Genomic DNA, 20115 nt, shown 5'->3' with positions numbered 1-20115 from the left:
GGGAAGCTCCAGACCTGCCTTAAAGGAACCTGCGCTCCCTGAGAAGGGAGCGCTCCTGGCCTTGACATGAATTATTCAGGCTGGAGAGACTGACACTTGATCCTGCAGGCCATTCTGGTATCAGCAGAGCTGGTTGGGATAGAGGCTCCCCCCACCTAAGAATCAGTCGGTCTCTTTCTCCTGAGTTAGGGACGATTGTTGGGTTGACTCCTTCCTTGAGGTTATATTTAACAGATCAATAACACTTAAGGAGAAGAGGCAGACCCTGCTGCGGCTTGGGTCTCTGGCAAGGACCAATGTTAAGGACCAGGGCTGTTGATGCTGGGATGGGGGGGTGGGGAGGGGGAACTGGCCCTTCCCTCTCTCTCCCAGGTATTGTCAGATGAGAACAGTAACTTGCACATGTGTGACTGGGCATGTCTGCACATATGTGCATGTGAGGTTGTCCACATGTCAGCACACAAAGATTCATACTCGATTCAATGTGCACACACATGCATAGGAAAGCTTGCATAAACTTGTGCAGGGTTCCAGGCAGGCTCAGATGTGCTTCATGCAAGCACATGAAGGTTCATTCACACATGTGCACATATGAACATAGATTTGAGTGCATCCTGGTATGTGTCCCGGAATCATAAGGACATTCATACTTGAACGTTCATGCTTCAGGGCCCATGCAGGTTCCTGGGTGTGTTCTGGGAGGGGCAGGCTTACAGACCCATGCATGCAAGCATATGCACCCAGAGACTGGCCAACACACTCTGAGCCTGCTCCTGACCTCCACCTGCCCTTGGTCTGTGGAGGTAACCAACTGTGGTGTCCTTTCTCATACAGCCTTTGGGGCTGGGCCCTCACTCAGCTTTTGTGCTTGCCCCCAGCCCTGGGCCATGTCACCTCCAAGCCCCAACTCTAACATTTCCCCCAGAGGGAGGCACTGGCTCTTCTTTCCTGCTGTGTTTCTACTACAGGGGTTAGCACAAGGCAGTGTACAGTAAATGTTTGTAGGGGGATGAAAGACTGACTGAATGAAAAGGTCTCTGCTTTCCTGTCCCATTGCATAGAGCCCCTTTTGCTTCCAGCCTCTGAGGACTCACAGTCTAACTGCCAAAGTAAGAGCCCTCTCCCCAGATCCCCATGGTGATTGGCTCCTGGTGGGCTGATGCCCCACCCCAACCACGAAAGGGCTGCAGGGCAGTGGCAGCCTTGACTGGGGAGTGCTAAACACTTCAGTTGGGAAAAGAAGACTCAAAGAGAACCGAGAACGCTTAGGCACCAGAGCACAAGGCAATGATAGTGTTTTATAAATGGGGAAATTGAGGTCAGAGGACCAGAAACTTGCCCCAAAGCCCGTGGTTGTCAGGGCTTTGCCTGGTAACCTGGCCCCAGGGTCCTTGCCCAGGGCTTTGTGCAAGGTAGTGGCTGCATCTGAGAGGGTCCAGCACCACCGGGAAATTTCATCCTGGCCCCAGGGAGCTTGAGACCAGGAATGGATGCTAGGGTCGGGCCAGTGTGCCCGTGGACCTTTCTCTGCAGCTGCGCTGTCAGCATCTACTTCTGAAAAGTAGGTGGGCTTCTGAATTCCTGTCCTTCCTAGTCCTCTCAAAGCTGTTGTGATAAAGTAAATGGAAAGTGCTTCAAAACAAGAAGAGCCATGTCACCTAGGGTCTGGGGGCCTAGCACCCATCCTGCTGTGCTTTCACCCTGTGGCTCTGGATGAGGCATCACCCCTTTCTGGGACTAATTGGCTCCCATGCCATTTTGTCTCATTTCATCTTCCTCCCTGCCCCACACAGCACATTCATGGCTGTAGTCAAAATCGCCACTGGCTGTGTGGCTGTGTGCGTCTGCCTGGCCTCCTCCCCGCCTTCTCCTCATGATTCCATTCTCTGTCCAGGTGGCCCCTGGAGCCAAGTCTGTTCTCTGGAGGAACAGCCTTGTCCATCTTAGGGCTGTCAGAGTTCAGCGTATGGTAGGCATTCGACATCTGTATGTCTGGTTGCATTTGAGGCTATGTGTTTATTCCCTGAGGCATCCAGTGGAAGTATCTTTACTCAGAAGTATCTTTGTCCCAACAGGGGTGCTCCCTCCCCTCGACTCTTCTCTAGTCCAACCCACTGGCCCTCAGGGCTCAGCTTGAGTTCTGCCCCCTCCAGGAAGCCTTCCTGGCTCTCTTCTCTCCTTCGAATTTCACTTTACCATCAGAGGGCTAGAGCGGCCCTGCAGCCCCTCATTGTCAGCAGCCAGGGCTCAGGACCGGTCTGACTTCCTGCATTGTCAGCACCCCACTCAGAGCTCAGCATGGAGAAGGCAGTAGGGAACATTTATGAAATGAAATAATGATTTAAACATCTCTGGCTTGATCACCCCAGCCCTGTGAGGCAGGCTAGGTGAGGATCCCCGCTTTACACCAGAAGACACCGCCCAGAAAGGCTAAGTGCTTTACCCAGGGTTGCAAAGCCGACTGACCTGGAGCCTGACAGGAGCTCAGGTGTCCTGTATCCTCGTTGCCGAAGCCTTTCCCATCCTCCTAGGCCTCTCTGGGAGGTGTGGCTGGGTCAGGTCCCCTGGGAGCCTGTGGGCAAAGAGCTCAAGCCCTTCGGCTTGTCTTTGGACTCAACGAGTGAGTCACGCCAGGCGCACCCTGTGCTGGGTTGAGAATCCCCCATGTCAGTTACTCTGGACCCCAGTTCCTGAATTTATTATCCCACTTGGCCCCAGATCCCCTCTCACCATTCCAAGGTGCTACTCCCTCCCCTATTTCAACTCCCTCACTGGGGTTCTTCTCACCCCACAAAGGCTGTGCCCTCTGTGAGGTCCACTTCCTTGGTGGGAAGCCTGGAGAGGTTTGGCAACTTCCAGAGGTCACCCAGCAGGTAGCCCCTTCCCCATCTTTCTCCCACTCCAGTTTGTCTCTCAGAGGGGTCTGTGAAAGTCTGCCTTTCCAGATCTAAGCCCCCCTGTCTGCAAAGAAGTGTGTGTGTGTGTGTGTGTGTGTGTGTGTGTGTGTGTGTGTGATGGTCATGGAAGGCTTTTGAGTCAGTGCCCCTTGACCTTTGACAAATGGGGGTCACAGAAGGGGAGGTAATACTCTGACTTGCTGGAGTTGGTGCCCCATCCTGCTTAGTGTGTGACCTTGAACTTGGCTCCACCCCAACTAGAAAGTGGTGATAGGATAGGGGGTTCTCCCCAAGGTGATGTTGTAGCAGCCTCCCTTCCCTCTGCTCCCCCTTCCACTGAGGCAAGCAGAGGAGCAGCTGGGCAAGGCTGACAGGACAGAGCTCAGTCCTTAGGTAGTGGGCCGGGCCCCAGGTTCTCTCCTGCTGTGTCGCTTCTGCGCTGGCGTGAGGGAAGGCTCCACTGCAGGCTTCACTGTTCCCGTTTCTCACTCCCTTCCCCCCACCACTGTGAGACACGGGGGAAGATCCATAGCCCCAAGATCCATTTTCTCCATTCAGTCAGAGAGGCCACACGGACTCCGGGGGGGGGCAGGGGGGGACAATTGGCTTTTAAATAACTCTGATACTTAATGGGCATCCTCCTCCACTCTGCGGCCTGGGCCTCTGGGGAGAGGCAGAATGAACGAGCTGGGAGAGTCCCCTGAAAGTCGTGAGTGCTGCTGCCCTCACCTCGGCTCACTGCTCACCGTTCTGCCCCGCCCCCGCCAAGGCTCCAGGCTGTGGGGACAACCTGTGTCCTTACTACCTTTCACAGTGCTTCACTGTTTCTGAGTGGTGTCCCAGGCTGGATCTTTTATCCCTGGTTTAAAATGGGAAACTGAGGTTTAGAAAAAAGGGAAGTGACCCCATCAGGCTCTGATTCTTGGCCCACTGCTGATGGCTGTGAGGCTGTGAGAAGGTCCTGTTCCTTTCTGGGCTTCAGTGTCCTCATCGGTGCTCCAAGGTGGGCCAGCTGGTGGGTTGCCACTGGTCGCTTTAGCTGTAAAATTTCATGAGTTGTTGCCCTGGTCTAGATCTCCTCTTGCACAGCTATGTTTTGCCTCCATGTGTCTCTTCTTGGAGATGCTAAAGGGCAGAGAAGACTGAGGCTCCAGGCCAGGCAGGGGCTGGCCCCAGGATTCCAGTGTGAATTCAGTGGAGTCAAGAGCAGGAGTCTCTTTCCTCCCCTGCTCTCCCTTCCCCTCCTTCCTTTCTTTTGCAGGTAGAGGTCAGTATAGACTAAAGACAATAACCTATTGAAACCGTAATTTCCTTAAGACTTGGTCTCAGGAGCAGTAGATGCCATTTGGGGCAGTGGGAGCAAAGCCTTTTTCTTAAGCTGGACCAGAATCAGGTTCCTGGTAATGGAAGCTAGTGGGCCCGGTTCGTCTGACCCCACCACTGCTGTGTCATTTGGAAGACAGGGATTGCTATCTCTGTTGGTTACATGAGAACACCGGGAGGTTAAGAGCTATGCTTGGGGTCACCCCAGATTAGTGATATATGTTTTCTGATTCCCACTTAGTGCTCACGCTTTGGCTTTTCTCCAGGCAGGAAGTTGGTGGCTAAGGGATGGAAATGAGAGAGGCAGGGGGTTCTTGCTTAGATCTGGGGGTGACCTTAGTGTGCTTGGTCTCCTTTGCACCCTTGTGATCCTCCTCAGCTGTACCAAGCCTTCTACTTCTAGAATTACAGAATCTTGGAGTCAAAACATTGAATTCTAAGAACCACAGACTTGGAGAACCATAGAACCATGGTCTGTTTGAGTCAGAACATGACTTGTGGTGCTGGTAGTATGAAAGGTGGTGAATGAAACACTTCGAGGCTGCAGAAGGTTGTTATGTGAATGTTCCCCAGTGAGCCCTGCCTCTCCTTGTTCTGCTGTCCCTCTCCACACTGACTGGGTTGGCCACGTGAATTCCTTTGGCTCTTGAGACATCAGCCAGTGTGATGCAAGCAGAGGATTAAAAAGTGCTTGTGCATTGCGACTCCCCTCTTCTCGCTCTCTTGAGATCTCCATGTGTAGAAACCCAAGCAGGCCTCTTAGAGGAGGAGTCCGGAAATGGGCCATCACAGCTGAAGCCCTCTGGACCAGCCAGTTGCCAGATGACCTTCCAGCTGACTGCAGCTGTCTGAGTGACCCCAGATAAGACCAGGAGAGCCACCCAGCTGACACAAGCCCAGATTGCTGGCTCAGAATTGTGAACAAATTAACTGGTTGCTGTTTTAAGCAGGTAAGTCCTGGGCAGGGCAGAGAGGAGGCTGTTACACAGCAGTAGATAACTGATTCTGATTCAGAGCCTTAGAATTAGAATTGTAGAATCTCAGTCATAGATTCTGTACAGTCACAGTATCAGAAACGGGAACAGAAATTTTTTGATGTAGAGTCTAAGGAATAGAAGGGGCAGGGCCTGAGAACCCACTTCTTTAGTACTACAGAGCAGCACTAGGCGGGAGATAATGCACCGAGCAGTTGTCTCATCCCTTTCCACCCTGGAGCCCTCCCCCACCCCACAGGGTCCGTCACTCTCCAGTGTTCTGTTTGTTCTGTCACACAGCCTTGTTCCACCCTTCGTCTGGCTTCTCAGTCCCTTTCTTCTGCTTCAGGAAGCTTTTCCATGTTGATTTGCCTGCTCTGGTCTTGGGAGCTGAACGTGGACTTAGTGGAAATTTTGTCTTGGTATTTATCCCAGTTCCTGGCACAGTGACGGGCAGAGTAGGAGTTAACGGACATATCTTGAAGCAAACCATCACTACCACCCCCTCCTCCACCACCACCACTACACACACACACACAGGCACACAGACACACACACACACACACCCACCCACTTTTCCCAGCCCTCAATACTGCAGCCAGTGAGCTGTCCGTGGTGCTGAACGTCTTTGGCGACAGTGGCACAGAGGGTCAGAATCAGGATCATTTTCCATGTCCTAGAATTCAATCTCAGCCCCTCTCTTTCACCCTCCCTCTCTCCCTTCCCCCTTTCCCATATCCTACCTCCCCTCCCACATCTCATGGAGATCATTGTCCTGGATTATTTAATAGGCAACTAACATGTGAAGATGTATACTCATTAAGTTTAGGTTCAGCTGTATGCATCAGAATGCCCAAGATAACAATCTCCTAAATTATATAGAAATAGAAGCTCATTTTTTTTCTTATAAGAAGTCCAGATGTAAGTGGACTGAGCACCAGCCTGTGAAACAAAGGGTTGCAGGTTGGATTCCCAGTCAAGGCACATGCCTAGGTTGCAAACCAGTTCCCCAGTAGGGGACACACAAGAGGCAACCACACATTGATGTTTCTCTCCCTCTTTTCCTCCCTTCCCCTCTCTCTAAAAATAAATAAATAAAGTCTTTTTAAAAAGTCCAGATGTAACAGTCCAGAGTCTGATGGGTTACTCCACAGTCATGAGAAACCAACACTCCTACTAGCCTCCCACTCTACCTTCCCTAGTATGTAGTCCTTATTCTTGTGGTGCATAATGGCTGCTAGAGCACCAGCCATCACATCAGTTAGCAGATGGAGGCAAAGGATAAATAAGTGTGCCCCTTCCCTTTATGGATACATCCTGTAATTTCATTCAACACTTTCACTTACGTGACTACATCTAATTAGTTTCAAAGGGCCTGGGAAATACAGCCTTTTAATTGGGAGGCAGTGTTCCCAGCAAAGAGGTGTGGTTCTTATGACTGAGGAAGAAGGAGAGCTAGCTATTGAAAAGTAATGGCATCTTCGACATTAGCAGCAGAACAGTGGTGTTGATGGTGACGGTCACTGTGGCACTGATAGTGATAGCAGTGGGAACGGTGGTGGTGGAGACATTCCTAGATGGGTGATTCAGGTGAAGAAGAAGGAGGTGATGGTGAGGATGGCGCTGATAAGGCTGATGGTCAGTATAAGCTCTGGTCCGGGAACACATACTTCCTCTGGATCAGGAGAATGCCAGAAGACGGACCCAGTGTCTGGAGCCGGGGGCCTGCTGCGAGCTGCAGGGGTGTGATTTACGGTGGCCTGGCTTCTTTGCAGTTCATCAGCCATGAGCCTCTCATCTTCTTGAGCCCAAGTCACCCCCAGCAGAGCATAAATCAGATTTTCTCCATTTAGGCTGAAAATAACTCTGGAATAAAAACTTAGGGCCTCAGGGAGGCGAAGCAGGAAGTGCAATATTGGGCTTCCTTTTATTAGACAATAAACACTGATGGAATTTGGTATTACAGTCTAGGAAAGCTTTGCTATGAAATACACAGAGAAGCACTTGGGCACATAGCCTCAGAAATAGAGGCAGTGCCTGCAAAGACGCACATGCAGAGAGAGTTACAGATGCGTAGAAAGAAGCAGGCCCACAGTTATGGAGACCCACGGGTGGAGACACACCCGACTCACAAGGAGGCACTGGGCCAGCCCAGGCTCTGCGGCTGAAGGTGACCAGAGGGGTGAGACTTGGGTATGAGGGGGTGCGTTCTTGGATGTCTCCCCCACGGGCCCAAGGACACACCTGGAAGCTCTTAACAGAGAAGCCAGCAGGCTCTGGCTCCAGGTGAGGAGCCCTGATGAGAACATGTGGCAGCCTCCTGCCCGCAGGAGCGGGAGCTGGAGCAGGGAGGACACCTTGGCCTGAGTCGTTCCAGCATCACCCCCTGCACCCACCTAGACTGCAGAGGTAACCATGGCACAGGCCCTGGTGCTCAAGATGGGCAGTGAGCCCACCTCTAGTTCACCTCCTAAATCTCTGACACCAGATTTCCTGACTTTTAGTGACACTCTTTTCCAGGAAGACTTTCTGATGACTCCTCTGTCTGCACGCCCTTGTCTCTTTTTCTGCTTCAGCTCAGAGCCCCCAGATGACACCTTCCCGATCTGCCTGCCCTTTCCATAGATCTGTGCTTCTTCGCATGTGTCAGCCATGCTCAGCTCCAGCCACTGGCCCCCCTTCCCTCTGCCCAGGCAGAGCAGCCTTGCTGGGCTGCGGTTTCAGTCCTTCCGTAGAATTGGAGATGTTTGGGTCCCCCCAGGTCTCAGCCCCGCTGCTGCTAGTCCTTGCCCCTGGGGCTCATGACTGACCCACTGCCCAGAGCTGAGTGGTAGAGCCCAGCTCCTTGCAAACAGACTACCTTATTGCCTCCAGCCCAGGCCTCCAGAGCTGGCGGTTCCTGGGCACCCCAGAGCTCCTCTGCCTCTCCAGCCTCATGCTGGCCATTTCCCAGGATGATCTAGTGCTGGTTGCCCCCAGTGGGTCAGGTTCTAGTCCCTGGACTTTCCAACTGTATTTCAAAATGATAGAGAAATTATTCAGCCACAGGTGGGGTTGGGGTAGCTTCCTCCACCCTAGTAGAGATGTCCCCGGGGGTCTCTAAGCTCATCGCTCTCTGGAAGGCTTGGGTGGGCAGGAAGCCCTTGAAAGCTGGCCTGAACTTCCAATATTGGCTGCCCCACATATTCCTGGACTCAGGACAGGAACCTCAGGACAGATGGAGGGACAGCAGCCTAAGCAGTCAAGAAGTAGTTTTCTGTTGGGGCCACCCCGCACTCTGTGCCTCAGCAGCTCCCAGGGGACGCCCAGCGTAAACAGCTCTCACCCCCTCCCTGGCTGAGGCGGGGCTTCAGGGTGGCCCTGCTAGTGTGTCTCTGGCACACGCCCCCGGGAGGGAAAACAGAAGCCAGTTGGAAGTTCAGAAAAGGAAAGGCTAAAAAGGAGCCCACAATCAGCCTTAATGAGCCACTGGGAGAAAGAAAAGGAGGTCACAGGACTGAGTCTACTTCTGAAAGAAAGCACCTGGCAGGCAGAACCCTGCTGGTCTGTGCCCCACACTGCTCAGCATGGGACTTGGCCCCACACAGGCCCAAATGGCCCTGGCTCTTAGGTCCCCCTGCCGGGGGAGGGCTCTGCATCCACCCTTGGCCCTACCATGACCCTCTCCTGTGGAAGAGGCAGCTGCCTGTAGGGAAAGGGGGAAGGAGAGAGGGAGGGGAGGCAGGCAGACTTGACTGAGCATCTGCTGTATGCGGTGTGCGGATTTGAGGACTTCACATACATGACTCCATTTAATTCTCACAGGGGCCCTGAAGTGGAGGTACTTTGGCCCCCATTTTCAAATAAAGAAGCGGATAGTCAGGTTAAGTAGCTGACCCCAGATCACACAGCTTAAAAGGGGCTGAGCGGGGAGTCCAGCTCAGGCTGTGCGCTCTGCTGCCTGTGTTCTTGTTGCTGTCAGATGAGTGCGCGGAGGGCAGAGCCCTGGCCTGCATCATCTCTGTGCCCCGCAGTGCCCAGCTCCGGGGAGGGACAGGCACGTGGCAAGTGCTGAGAGAAGCTGTTGAACTCAACAGGCAGGACAGACTGAACCAGGGAAGGACATTAAAAGGTGGGGGGTGGGGCAGGTGGAGGGATGGTGGAGGTGCTACTGAGACAGGGGGCAGACCCCTGCCACCTCCTGAGACACCATGCAGGGGGCCCCTGGGGGGAGCTCTCCTGGGGCTGAGGACAGTCTAGAATGAATGCAGCCTGTGCCTCACCATGGGGTGGGGCAGGTGGGAGAGGAAGGAATGTGGGGACAGTGCATTTCTTCTCCCCTCTTGACCACTCTCCTGCCCCTCTACCCAACCCAGGTGGTTAAGCTGTAGAGAAAACAAAATGAATAACCTTTAGCCCTTGCTGGAGCCAAACCACCCCTGCTTAGGCTGGGCAGATCACCAGCAGTCCAGCTGGGCCAGGGCCAGGGCCAGGGCCAGGTGTGGTCCAGGATGGTGTGGGAAGCATTGAGGAGAGAAAACACCGGACCTCAGGGCAGAGCCACAGTGGGCATGGTGCCCCTCTATATAGCCTGGAACTTCTGGCAAGGGCCACGTGTCCCTAACAAAAAAGGCAGCAGGACGGGGAGTGGGGAAGGGACCCTTCTTTGGCCTTGCTCATGAGCGCCCCAGCAACTGGGGAGAGTAAAGACACATTTTGAGTCAGGCAGATGTCCCATAGCAGCTCGTCCATTCTTCGTAACCTTTGCCCTGAGAGGCAGTGATTCCCAGAGCTGAGTTTGAAGATGAGGAAACGGAGGCCCAGAGAGGGTAAGCAGCTTGCCTAAGATCCCAGAGAGAGTAGGAGGAGGACTGAAATTCCAGCCCTGGCTGGTTGGCCCCAGGCCTGCTCTTAATCATCGAGGTCTTCTGAGAGGAGCAGCAAGAAGCTTGCCTGTCTGCACCCAGCGGCAGTGAGGGGCCCTTCAGGATGGTGCAAAATGCCGGTGGAGCGTGTCTGATGAGGCTCATCAGCGCCCAGCATGGGACACGTGTTGTCGAGGCGGATCACCATTATCCCTGGCTGAAGAATTGCGTGGGGTTTTCTAATTACAAATTATTCCTGCTGGATGTCATTGTGCTCCCTCTTGTACTGGCTTTTTGTGTTCTCAACAATCTTACAAAACCTCAGACATCATAGTTGGCCACGCTTAGTTTCTTGGTCTTAAAATATACAGCTAAGCTCTTATTAAGACACAATGTTGTTATATTTTTAACAAGTGAAAGTTTGACTCCAGAGTACAAGAGGACAGCAGTGATTTGAATTGCACCACTCCACACTGACAATGAATCAGAAGAGCAGGATGGAAATTTACCTTCTTGTGGAAAACCTTCGTTCAGAAGGCAAATTGCCTCTGGTGGAAGGAGGTTCTCACTTAAGTGTTGGAAGCTTTTCATCTGAGAGCCAACTGTTACAGAAGAGTCACCTGGGTGGATTCGGTCATTCCTGAGTGAGGCCGTTTCGCCGAGGACTGAAAAAGTTTCAGATTTAACAGCATTAGCAAACACAGCCCAACGTGGATTTATATTATTTAAAAATGAAGAAGAAAATGTGATAGTCACCAGGACCCAGCATGGGTTTACCTTAAAGGAAGTCAGGCCAACCTCCCCTCTCTCCTCCTCTGGGAGAACCAGTCAGGGGTCTGTCAGAGTCCTGAGGTTCTTGACTTTGAAAAGGCATTTGGAACATCTCCCAAGGTATATTTATGGTAAGATGTGTGTGGGAGGGGATCAAATAGTGATGCTCTCGGGGAGTCCCTGGCTGGCTGGACAGCCAGAGGAGGAGAATGGATTGGTGGGTCGATAGCAGCCTGGAGGGCAGGCTGCAGCCCCACTGGGGCTCGGTCCTTCGGGCTGACTTGCTCAGTCTGGTGCATTTTTGAAGTACTCAGATGAGGCCAAAGAAAACACACGTATCAGAATCTGTGGGCAGGAGAGTGACTGTGTCAGGACTGGGTTTCAAAATGACCTGGATTGAGTGGATCTATAGGTGACAACCATAGGTTCAAGTTCACGGAGGTAAATATCAAGTCCTTATGGGGGTGCAAAGGTTGGAGTGGGGGAGAGGGGGAGAAATTAATGAGCACAGACTGCATGCCATACCCTTTGCATAACAACTCATTTAATTATGGAAACCCTTAAGAAGAGGATGTTGTCCTTTTACAGGGGCAGAAACTGAGGCCCTAAGGAGCTCAGCATTTGCACTAGGTCATAGGTAGTAACAGGCATGGCTGAGACCAGTGCTGAGGCCGGTCAGACTCAGAAGTGCCCTTTCTCACAGAAGGTTCCGGAGGAAGCAGATAGAATAGTAGTTTGTGCAAAAAGAAAACAGACACATATAGTTGTGTGATATCAGTCCCAAATTGTAATGCCGAGGCTTTTCTGAGCCCTTTTCAGGACCACCCTTGAACCAGGCTCAGGATGCGCAGATGGAAACACACAGCCCCTGAGCAGGCCGAGCGCTCTCTGGTCTGGGGGGAAGATTAGTGCAACAACAAGCGAATTGACAGTGCTGGGCGTGCTGAGTGTCACAGGAGCCCAGGGATAACCAGGGGCCTCCTGCTTCAGGGAGTCCCTGCAGACTGCACAGAGGACGGCTGGCTTGTCTGGGAGCCCAGGGGACGCGCAGGTTGAGGTCCAGGTGGAGTGTACCAGCCTGAGCACTTCATTTCTGGGCTCTCTCTAAGGCCCAGGGATGGTCTAGGCTGTGAAGGGTGGGGGAATTTTGCCAGCTCTTTGCTCCCAGCCCCCAGCCCAGAAATGGAAGAAGAGAGCAGGAGGGGAGCTAGAATCAGGGACGTGCCTCTGGGAATGCTGGGAGGCTCTGGGATCACGGGCTCTGAGTGTGTAAATTACTTTCTAACTACTGGCCGTGTCCCATAGCGGTTCCTACAAGTGCAAAGGACCAGAGATGGGTGTTCAGTGAACATGCAAAGAACAGATATCCCTGAAGTCATTTGGAAGAGGCAAGGAGGGACACCCAAGTCCTTGTGCCCGTGACGTAGACAGTGCAATGAACATGTACAAAGGTCTCTGAGATGGGACAAAGCCAGGTAGGTCCAGCACAAAGGGTGAAGAGATGGGGGAGGAACGCCATGGAGCTACAGTTGGGCAGGCCTGGTTCAAGGTTTTAACCTTTATCCCAAAGGCAAGGAGAAGCCACTGAAAGCTTTTAAGCAGAGAGGTGATCATTTTATTTGCATTTTAGAAAGATCACTGTGACTGAATGATTGAAGGAGGCTGAGTGCAGAAACACATATGAGGAGACTTGGAAGAGGGCTGGTGGAGGACTGCATGATTGGGCTGGGTGGCAATGTGGGCGGAGGTGGGGAGGAGCAGGGCCCTGCTGACAGGCAGGACACAGGGTGAGGAGGAGGCCTGGCTCTGGGTGTCTGGCTTATCGATGATGAGACTGTTCACCAAGAGAGGGAGACCAGGTAGTGCGTGGTCAGAGGGTGACTTTGGCTGTGCCCTGGATCAGTTAGCGATGCCGAGTGGAGACACTGAGCGGGCAGTTGATATTTAAGTCTGGATATTCGGGAGCTGTGTCAGGGCTAGAGGTGCAAAGCTGAGAGTCGTCAGCATTTAAGTGGTAATTGAAGCTGCCTGCTTATTCAGGGGCCCTGTGGGTCCACTGTCTACTGTGGGAAGCAGTTCCTGACCCCGCCCCCCCATCTACCTTGCCAGAAGGCTGGCTCAGGCTCCCATAGCTCCTCTATGGCAGCGTGTGGGCAGTGTCTGTCTCACCCCTTGGAAGGTGAGCCCCTTGAGGGCAGGGACCACAGGCATCTCTGCAGCCCCAGAGCCCAGCACAGGTCCTGGCAAAGAGGAGGCGTTGGTGGCTGTTTGATAACTGATGCGTGAACCACCTCTCAGGCGAGCGGCTGCCGCAGCGGGAATGATCTTCTTGCCCCTGAAGGCTCGTGAGCAGGGCCCTACATCCCCTGGGAGAGTAGAGGAGATTCCTGTATCCCGCAGGGGTCCTCTGGGGCCCTCTCAGCTCTGGATTCTGGCTTTCCAGGACCTGAGCACATCCCCTAGGGAGGAGGACATGTCATGTCCTCTTGTTCCTGAGTCCAGGGTTTGGGCTGGACTCTCTGTGGCCTCTGGAGAGGTTTCTGGAGGCTGCACTGACCTCACCAGATGCCCTTCTCTCCCACAAGCCTCTCAACTCTGGGGCTGCCACCCAGGCAAGATGCCTTGCTAGAGTTTAGCAGAAGTTGCTGAGGTAGCTTTGGCCTGGGCTGCTAGGGCTGGCGGCGTGCCCTGCCCAGCCTTCTCGAACTCGGCCTTGGCTTGGCCCTCCTCCCTCCCCAGCCACCTCTGTTCTACCCCCCTGCACCCCTTACTGCAGCCACTTGGCTGCTGCAGGAGCCAAAGTGGATATCTGCCTGGAGATTCTGAGGGCTTGGCAAGAAGAGGATGTACCTGGAAGGAGGAGGAGAGGGAGCAGATCAGTGAAGATGCTGGGCAGGGAGAGGGGACGGGAGGGGCTGGGAAGGAGCTAACAAGACTTAAAATGTCCCCCTGGCTTGGAGGCCCTTGAGGATTATCTGGCTTCCTACCTTGTCCAGAAAGAAACTGAGGAGTGGGTTGGGTGTGGTGATGGTTGGGGGGCAGTGGTGACTTGCCAGAGGATGCACAGAGCACCAGAAACTTTCTTGTGCCCGGATATGTGAGGAGGGGGAGGGGCAGAGGACCCTGGAGGCCAGGAGAGGCCATGCTGGTGACTGCCCCCCTCAAGATATGGGTGGAAAGGTGTGGGGGCCCTGGGGCTGAAGGGTCAGGAGTCACAGTTGGCTGGGACTGATTTCTGCTTGTACAGATCAGCCCCCGCTCTCTCCCTGCTTGTCTCCCCATCACACCAGGAGCTCCTGAAAGATAGGGACTGCCTCTTCCCTATGATTGGGGCATTTCTAAGGCAGGGAATAGTCTGGAGTCTTCCTGAGGTGGGAAGGCTGGTTCCTCCACCAGACTGGGGCCGGGACAGGACCAGAACTTCACCCTGTGTGTCCTCAGGGCACTGGCCTTGGGGCAGGGCAGAGAGGGGAAGGGCTGGGACCAGGATATATAGAAGGCGCCTCAGGGGTGGGGCTCAACTTCACGTGACTGAGCAGCCCTGCCCCATTCGCAGATGGTCAGTAAAACTCGAAGCCTGGGAAATAGGTAAAGCCGGCAGAGGGGAGGACTCCGGCCTCTGGAGCAGAATTCTCACGGGGTAGCAGGGCCCAGGGACACACACGCTGTTACAAGAGGTGGGTGCGCTGGGTTGTCCCCCACCTGGCTGAGTGTTTGGTTTGAGACAGCGGTGGGGGCTGTGATCCATGCCAGCTGTGCCACCCTGGTGGCAAACACAAACACTGCAAGGGACTGCCAGGCTGCCCCCAGAAAACCCAGAGCTACCTCGGCTTCCTAACTACTCCAGGGCATGACTACAGAAATTTAAAAGGACAGAGACGCAGCAGTTCCATCTCTCTGTTAATGTCACTTTTTAATGCTTGGTTTTAAAATGTAACTTACTCTACTTTCTTTTTCCCGGAGTGTGCTCACCATAGAAAATTTGAAAACTATACGTAAATTGAAAGAAAAATCAACACACGTAATCTCACAATCCAAAGATGGTTTTTCATTTTATCTCTCATTTATGTTCACATCCAATATCATTTTGTGTTAGTTCCAGGTGCGTTCTCTCCAACATTTCCGGTCCCCACCCGGCCCCACACACGGTTATGACAGGGTTCTCGACTGTATTCGCTGTGCTGTGCTTCACGTCCCCACGACTGCTTCGTAGCTGTCACTGCGTATGTCTCAGTCCCTTCGCCTTTCCATCCAGTCCCCACCCCCTGCACCCACCAGTCTATTCTCTGTGTCTGTTGTCTGTTTCAATGTTGTTCATTTGTTTTGTTCTTTAGATTCCGCACATAAGTAAAATCACATGTTATTTGTCTTTCTCTGCCTGATTTATTTCACTTAGCACAGTGCCTTCTAGGTACATCCATGCTGTTGCCAGTGGTTAAATTTCAGTCCTTTTTATGGATATTGACCCCTTCTCGTTGTGTCATTGGTGAATATGCTCTCCTATCTGTTATCTTTTCATTTTGTTGAGGGTTTTCTTTGCTCTACAAAATCATGTTAGTTTAATGGAGTTCCATTTGTTTATTTTTTCTTTTGTTTCTGGTAGCAATATATCAGAAAAAATATCACTAAGAGAGATGTCAGAAATTTTACTACCTATGTTTTCTTCTGGAGTTCTATGGTTTCGAGTCTTAACTTACGTTTAAGTCTTCATCTTGAGTTTATTCTTGTGTATGGTGTAAGAATGTGGTCCAGTTTCATTTATTTGCATGTATCTGTATCATCCATTTTCCCAACATCCTTTATTGAATAGACTGTCTTTACCCCATCGGATGTTCTTGCCTCCTTTGTCAAATATTAATTGATAATAATACAGGCATGGGTTTATTTCTAGGCTCCAGAGACTTTTTTGACAAATTTTCTTCCAGACTTTTTTTCTATGCATATTTTCTTCATAATTGTATTAACACTGCTATGATCTTTAAAGCTATTTTACTTTATTTTTTCTTATGATTATTAAGCTTTTAAAGAATGAAAGTACAGAAAAACATTAAGGAGCAGGAAAAAATTACTCATAATCCCTTTTTCCCATCAACCATTTTGTGAAGACATTGGAATATTTATGCCATCGTTTTTCTGTGCCCCAAGCATTTAAAACACATGCTAAGAACCATGAGTACAAGTGCTCCGTGTTTGCAGTTTGGGGGACAGCACAATGCACTCAGCAACCCTCCCCCCACCGCACCCCACCCCCTGCCGCACGCATACCCGTATTCAAGTCCTGGTTCGCTCACTTCCTTCGGGGAGTTACCCCACCGTCAAAACTTCAGTCTCCTCAGCTATGAGATGGGATCCACCATCATACGGTTAGAGAGCTGCTTTGCAGACGTGTGTATGTAAAGCCCTGGCCATGCACGCAGCGCTTAGTGAGTCCTCAGTGAAGGCGTAGTGGATGTTTCTCACATGCTTTGCTGCCTTAGGCTAATCCCTTGCTTTGTATTTTGCGTGAATCTCCCACGAGGTGAGTCCTTGTGGAAACTAGGACACCACCTTCCTCTTCTAAGGCAAAGAAAGCCAGATACTCTCCCGCTGCCACCCCCTGGCAGTTTGGCCAGCTGTACCTGGCTCAGGATTTTGGTGTGACAATTAGTGAGGCTGGGAGAAAGATGTGTTAGCACTCATTTGTGCTTATGTCATGTAGCAGTGCCGCATCTGCGTGTGCAGAGTGGTGGTGACGCTGAAAGGCTGTACTGGTGGAGGCATGGAGACCAGCTCTTCCTATGGTATGACCTTGGCTATGAACCTGGCTGCCCACTCATTTGGTCGTCCAGCTTTCTCATCTGTCCTGAGCTGCCTAGTGGAACTGCCAATAATTTTTTTTTCTGTTTTGCTTAGTCTGAGTCAGTTTCTGTTGCTTGCAGTCACAAAAGTTAGGCTCTAAATCTTTTCAACAGCAGAATAAATTTCAGGCACTAGCTTCAATTTCCAGCCAAAGTTTTCATGCAGACAAGTCCTGGATGTGCTAGAAATGTACTTGATGCAGGCCGTTTGGCCAGAGAACAGGGCGACCCTAGATCTGTGTCTTGCTCTCAGTCCAGAGCCTGCCTAGAGAGAGGAGGTGCTGAGAGCTGCTGAAGGCATTTCCACATGCCCACCTCCTGCAGGCAGTGTGTGTGTGCTCCGCTTGCATTCCCGAGGCTCCTCGGCCTCTATCTGATGAATCCTGTGACTCGAGCAGCCTGAAACCATTGTGACTCATCTTCTTCCTCTCCTGCCCTTACGTGCTTCTGCTTTCCCAAGAGACGGCACGACCCAAGATAAAAACCCTGGGTGTCTCCCAAGACCCTTCCCGTCTACCTCCTAAACATTTCTCAATCCATGCCTTGCCTCCCCAGGACACCAGCCCAGCCCATCACTGTCTCTCATGTATCTGAATTTGCTCATGGGGACCTTGCTCTCCACAGGGCTGGTGAGCAGGAGGCCAGCCGTGTGACAGGAGCAGACCCCCAGAGGCCAGCTCACTTTTGATAAGCAATACTGCTTCCTGGGGTTCTCAGTCCTTAGGCGAGGGCTGTGGGGAGTCAATAAACAGAGCTCCAAAGACTCAAGCCAGACCTGAATTACACCTGGAGCCATGCCGGGACTATCCATCTTGGCAGGGGGAGTGTTTCTGTGCCCCGAACTCTTGCTGGACAGGGCCTGAGTCTGGATCGTCTCTAATTGCCCCCCTCCCACCTGCCCCCGGTTCCAGCACAGGGCCTGGCCTGCTGTCAGTGCTCAGGGAGTGTGGATGGATCAGAAGCTCTGGGATCATTACCTCAGGCCTTTCTTGGCATGCCATCAGAAGCAAGACCTAGACCCAGCTACCTTTCCTGCCTCATGCCCCCCATTCCTACCTTGAGCTCCAGGCTCCAACCACACCAACCTGTTCCCTAAATATGTTCCAGGTTTTGTATATGTCCACACCTTTGGACATGCTGTTCCCTCCACCTAAGGCCCTCCCTCAACCAGGTCAGCCCAATCAGCTGCCACTAACCCATCCTTCCTTTAAGGCCCAATGAATGTAAGTACCGCTTCTTCTGGGAAGCCTTCTGGAATTGGCCCGGGGTGCTCCCATCGTGCCTCCTCTGGGCCCTGCCCATGCAGGCCTCTGTTATGCCACGTGGCACAGTGTTTTGGGTGTGTATTCCCCCCTAAGCAACACTTCTGGGGGAACTGGATCTGTTTCTCTCTGTACCTCCAGTGCCTAGCCAGGGCCTGGCACAAAGGGAAAACCAGGACATTTCCTCTGTCCCCTCCCCCACCCCTTGGAAGCCAGAGATGCAGCTGGAAAGCTTGCAGGGACTTGAATGCCAGACTAAGGAGACAGGCTTAATCAGATTTTAATTGTTGAATGATAGTGGTGGCTGGACCCCCTCATTTGGGGAACGAAGAGTGATTTTTTAATTTGGCCGTTTCCCAGCCCAGAGAACAGTGGATTAGTTCTCAGTGGGAAGATGGAAGGTGGGCCTTCGCCTGGGGTCGCTGCTGCCTCCTCCCCTGGACTCTGCTCCTGCATTCACTCCCAAGTCCTGATGTCTCTTCCCAAAGGCCTGGGTGCTAGGCTCCACCCCCCTACTCAAGGGCCAAGCCCAAACCTCAATCCCCTGTTATGTAAGTGAATTATCTGCTGTTCCCAACCAGCGCCAGCCAGATCTCCTCCTCCTCCTAATTGATTTAATCTTCTCATACCAGAGAGTGGGGCGGGATTGGGGAGACAGTGTTGATCAGGAGCCAACACTTCAGTGACGTAGGCTCATTAATTACAGGAAATCTAGGTCATGGATTGGCTCTGATTCTCCCCCTCCCAGTCATTTGGGTCTCTGAAAGGACATTTCAGCTCCTCCTCAGTCCTCAAAGCTCAGTCCTACATGGAGAGAAAGTTGAGGGTCCCATATAACCCTATCTATCTCTCAGATCTCCCTAAACCTTCAGCTGTAGACTGAAATTCCCAGTATTCTGATCTGAGCATAGGGCACAGGAAACCTAACTTTTTGAGGGATGAAGAGATGATACATGATTTAATTTTGAGGTGGGAAGAGACCTTGGAGTTGCCTTATTTACTTTCCACACCAAACAAGTTCCCACTTTGCAGCTTCTTAACAGAGTATGTCCAGATCCTGCTTGTACACCCCTAAGGTGGGGAGTTCCCCAAAGATAATTCTTCCCTGTGAGATGGCCTTTCTCACAAGGGACTGAGACAGCCTTGTAACTTCCTCTGGAACTCAGCTTTGCCTCTGGGGTTCAGAGCACATCCCAGGAAAGCCAGCCAGATCCTGAGACCTGGTGAATGTCATCTGTGACTGCTCCTCTCTAAGCTAAGCTCTTCCACCAGTTTCTTCCTGGTGACTTTAGAGATTAGTTCTCACTGTAGCTCTGTGGTTAAGCCATGGATGTTATCACCCCAGATGCACAGAGCGGAACAAAGACTCCAGGGCAGTGTGAACAGCCCAGGTCAGGGCAGGACCATCATCGCTCTTGATCTTGCTATTAGACTTCCATTGATATAGCCCGAAATTGTCTGAGATCTTCTGGGGCCGTAGCACATTTTTTACTTAGCTTAAACACAGAGTCAGCTAACCCCCAAATGACTAATGCCATTTTTTCTGACATTAGCAATGGAAAGTCTCCATGAAAATGACCTCTGTGATGTTAGGAACATCTCCATGTTTCTTTCCCATAATTCCTCTTTTCATCTACCCTGACATTTATCTTTCCATATGGTCATTCAATTATCTATCCACTCCTTCATCCACACAACTATAACTATATGTTAATCTATCCATTAACCCACCCCAATATCTACCTACATATCCTTCTATTCAGTTGTCCATAAATTCATTCATGCACTAATTCACCTGTTCATTTACCCACCTACCTACCAGCCCATTCTATCCATTTTCTATTCATCTGTCTGATCACGGACTTACCTTTCCATCCATCCATTCACCCACCATATACCCATATACCCATTCACCAGTCCACACACCCACTCCTTCATTTACTCTCTATTTTAGTCACCCGTACATCTATATTAATCATCTATTCATCCATCCATCATTCTGAGATTCTATTACATTTCAAATATTGAATGTTTTGAACAGTTTAAAGCTGAATAAAATACCAGTGTGCTCTCTGTCTCTTCTCCTCCCTCTCTCTCTCTCTCTTTCTCCCTCTCCCTCCCTCCCACTCTCCCTCCCCTCTCTTTTCACTCTTCCTTAGGTAGAGGATGGGAGCTAATAAGGTAGATGATGCTGAGTATTATAAAAC

The sequence above is a fragment of the Sturnira hondurensis genome, unplaced genomic scaffold (assembly GCF_014824575.4).
Source record: "Sturnira hondurensis isolate 20B ecotype Veracruz unplaced genomic scaffold, ASM1482457v3 Scaffold0024385, whole genome shotgun sequence".
Taxonomy (NCBI): Eukaryota; Metazoa; Chordata; class Mammalia; order Chiroptera; family Phyllostomidae; genus Sturnira; species Sturnira hondurensis.
The sequence above is the reverse complement of the archived record's forward strand: the minus strand, read 5'-3'. Positions refer to the sequence as shown.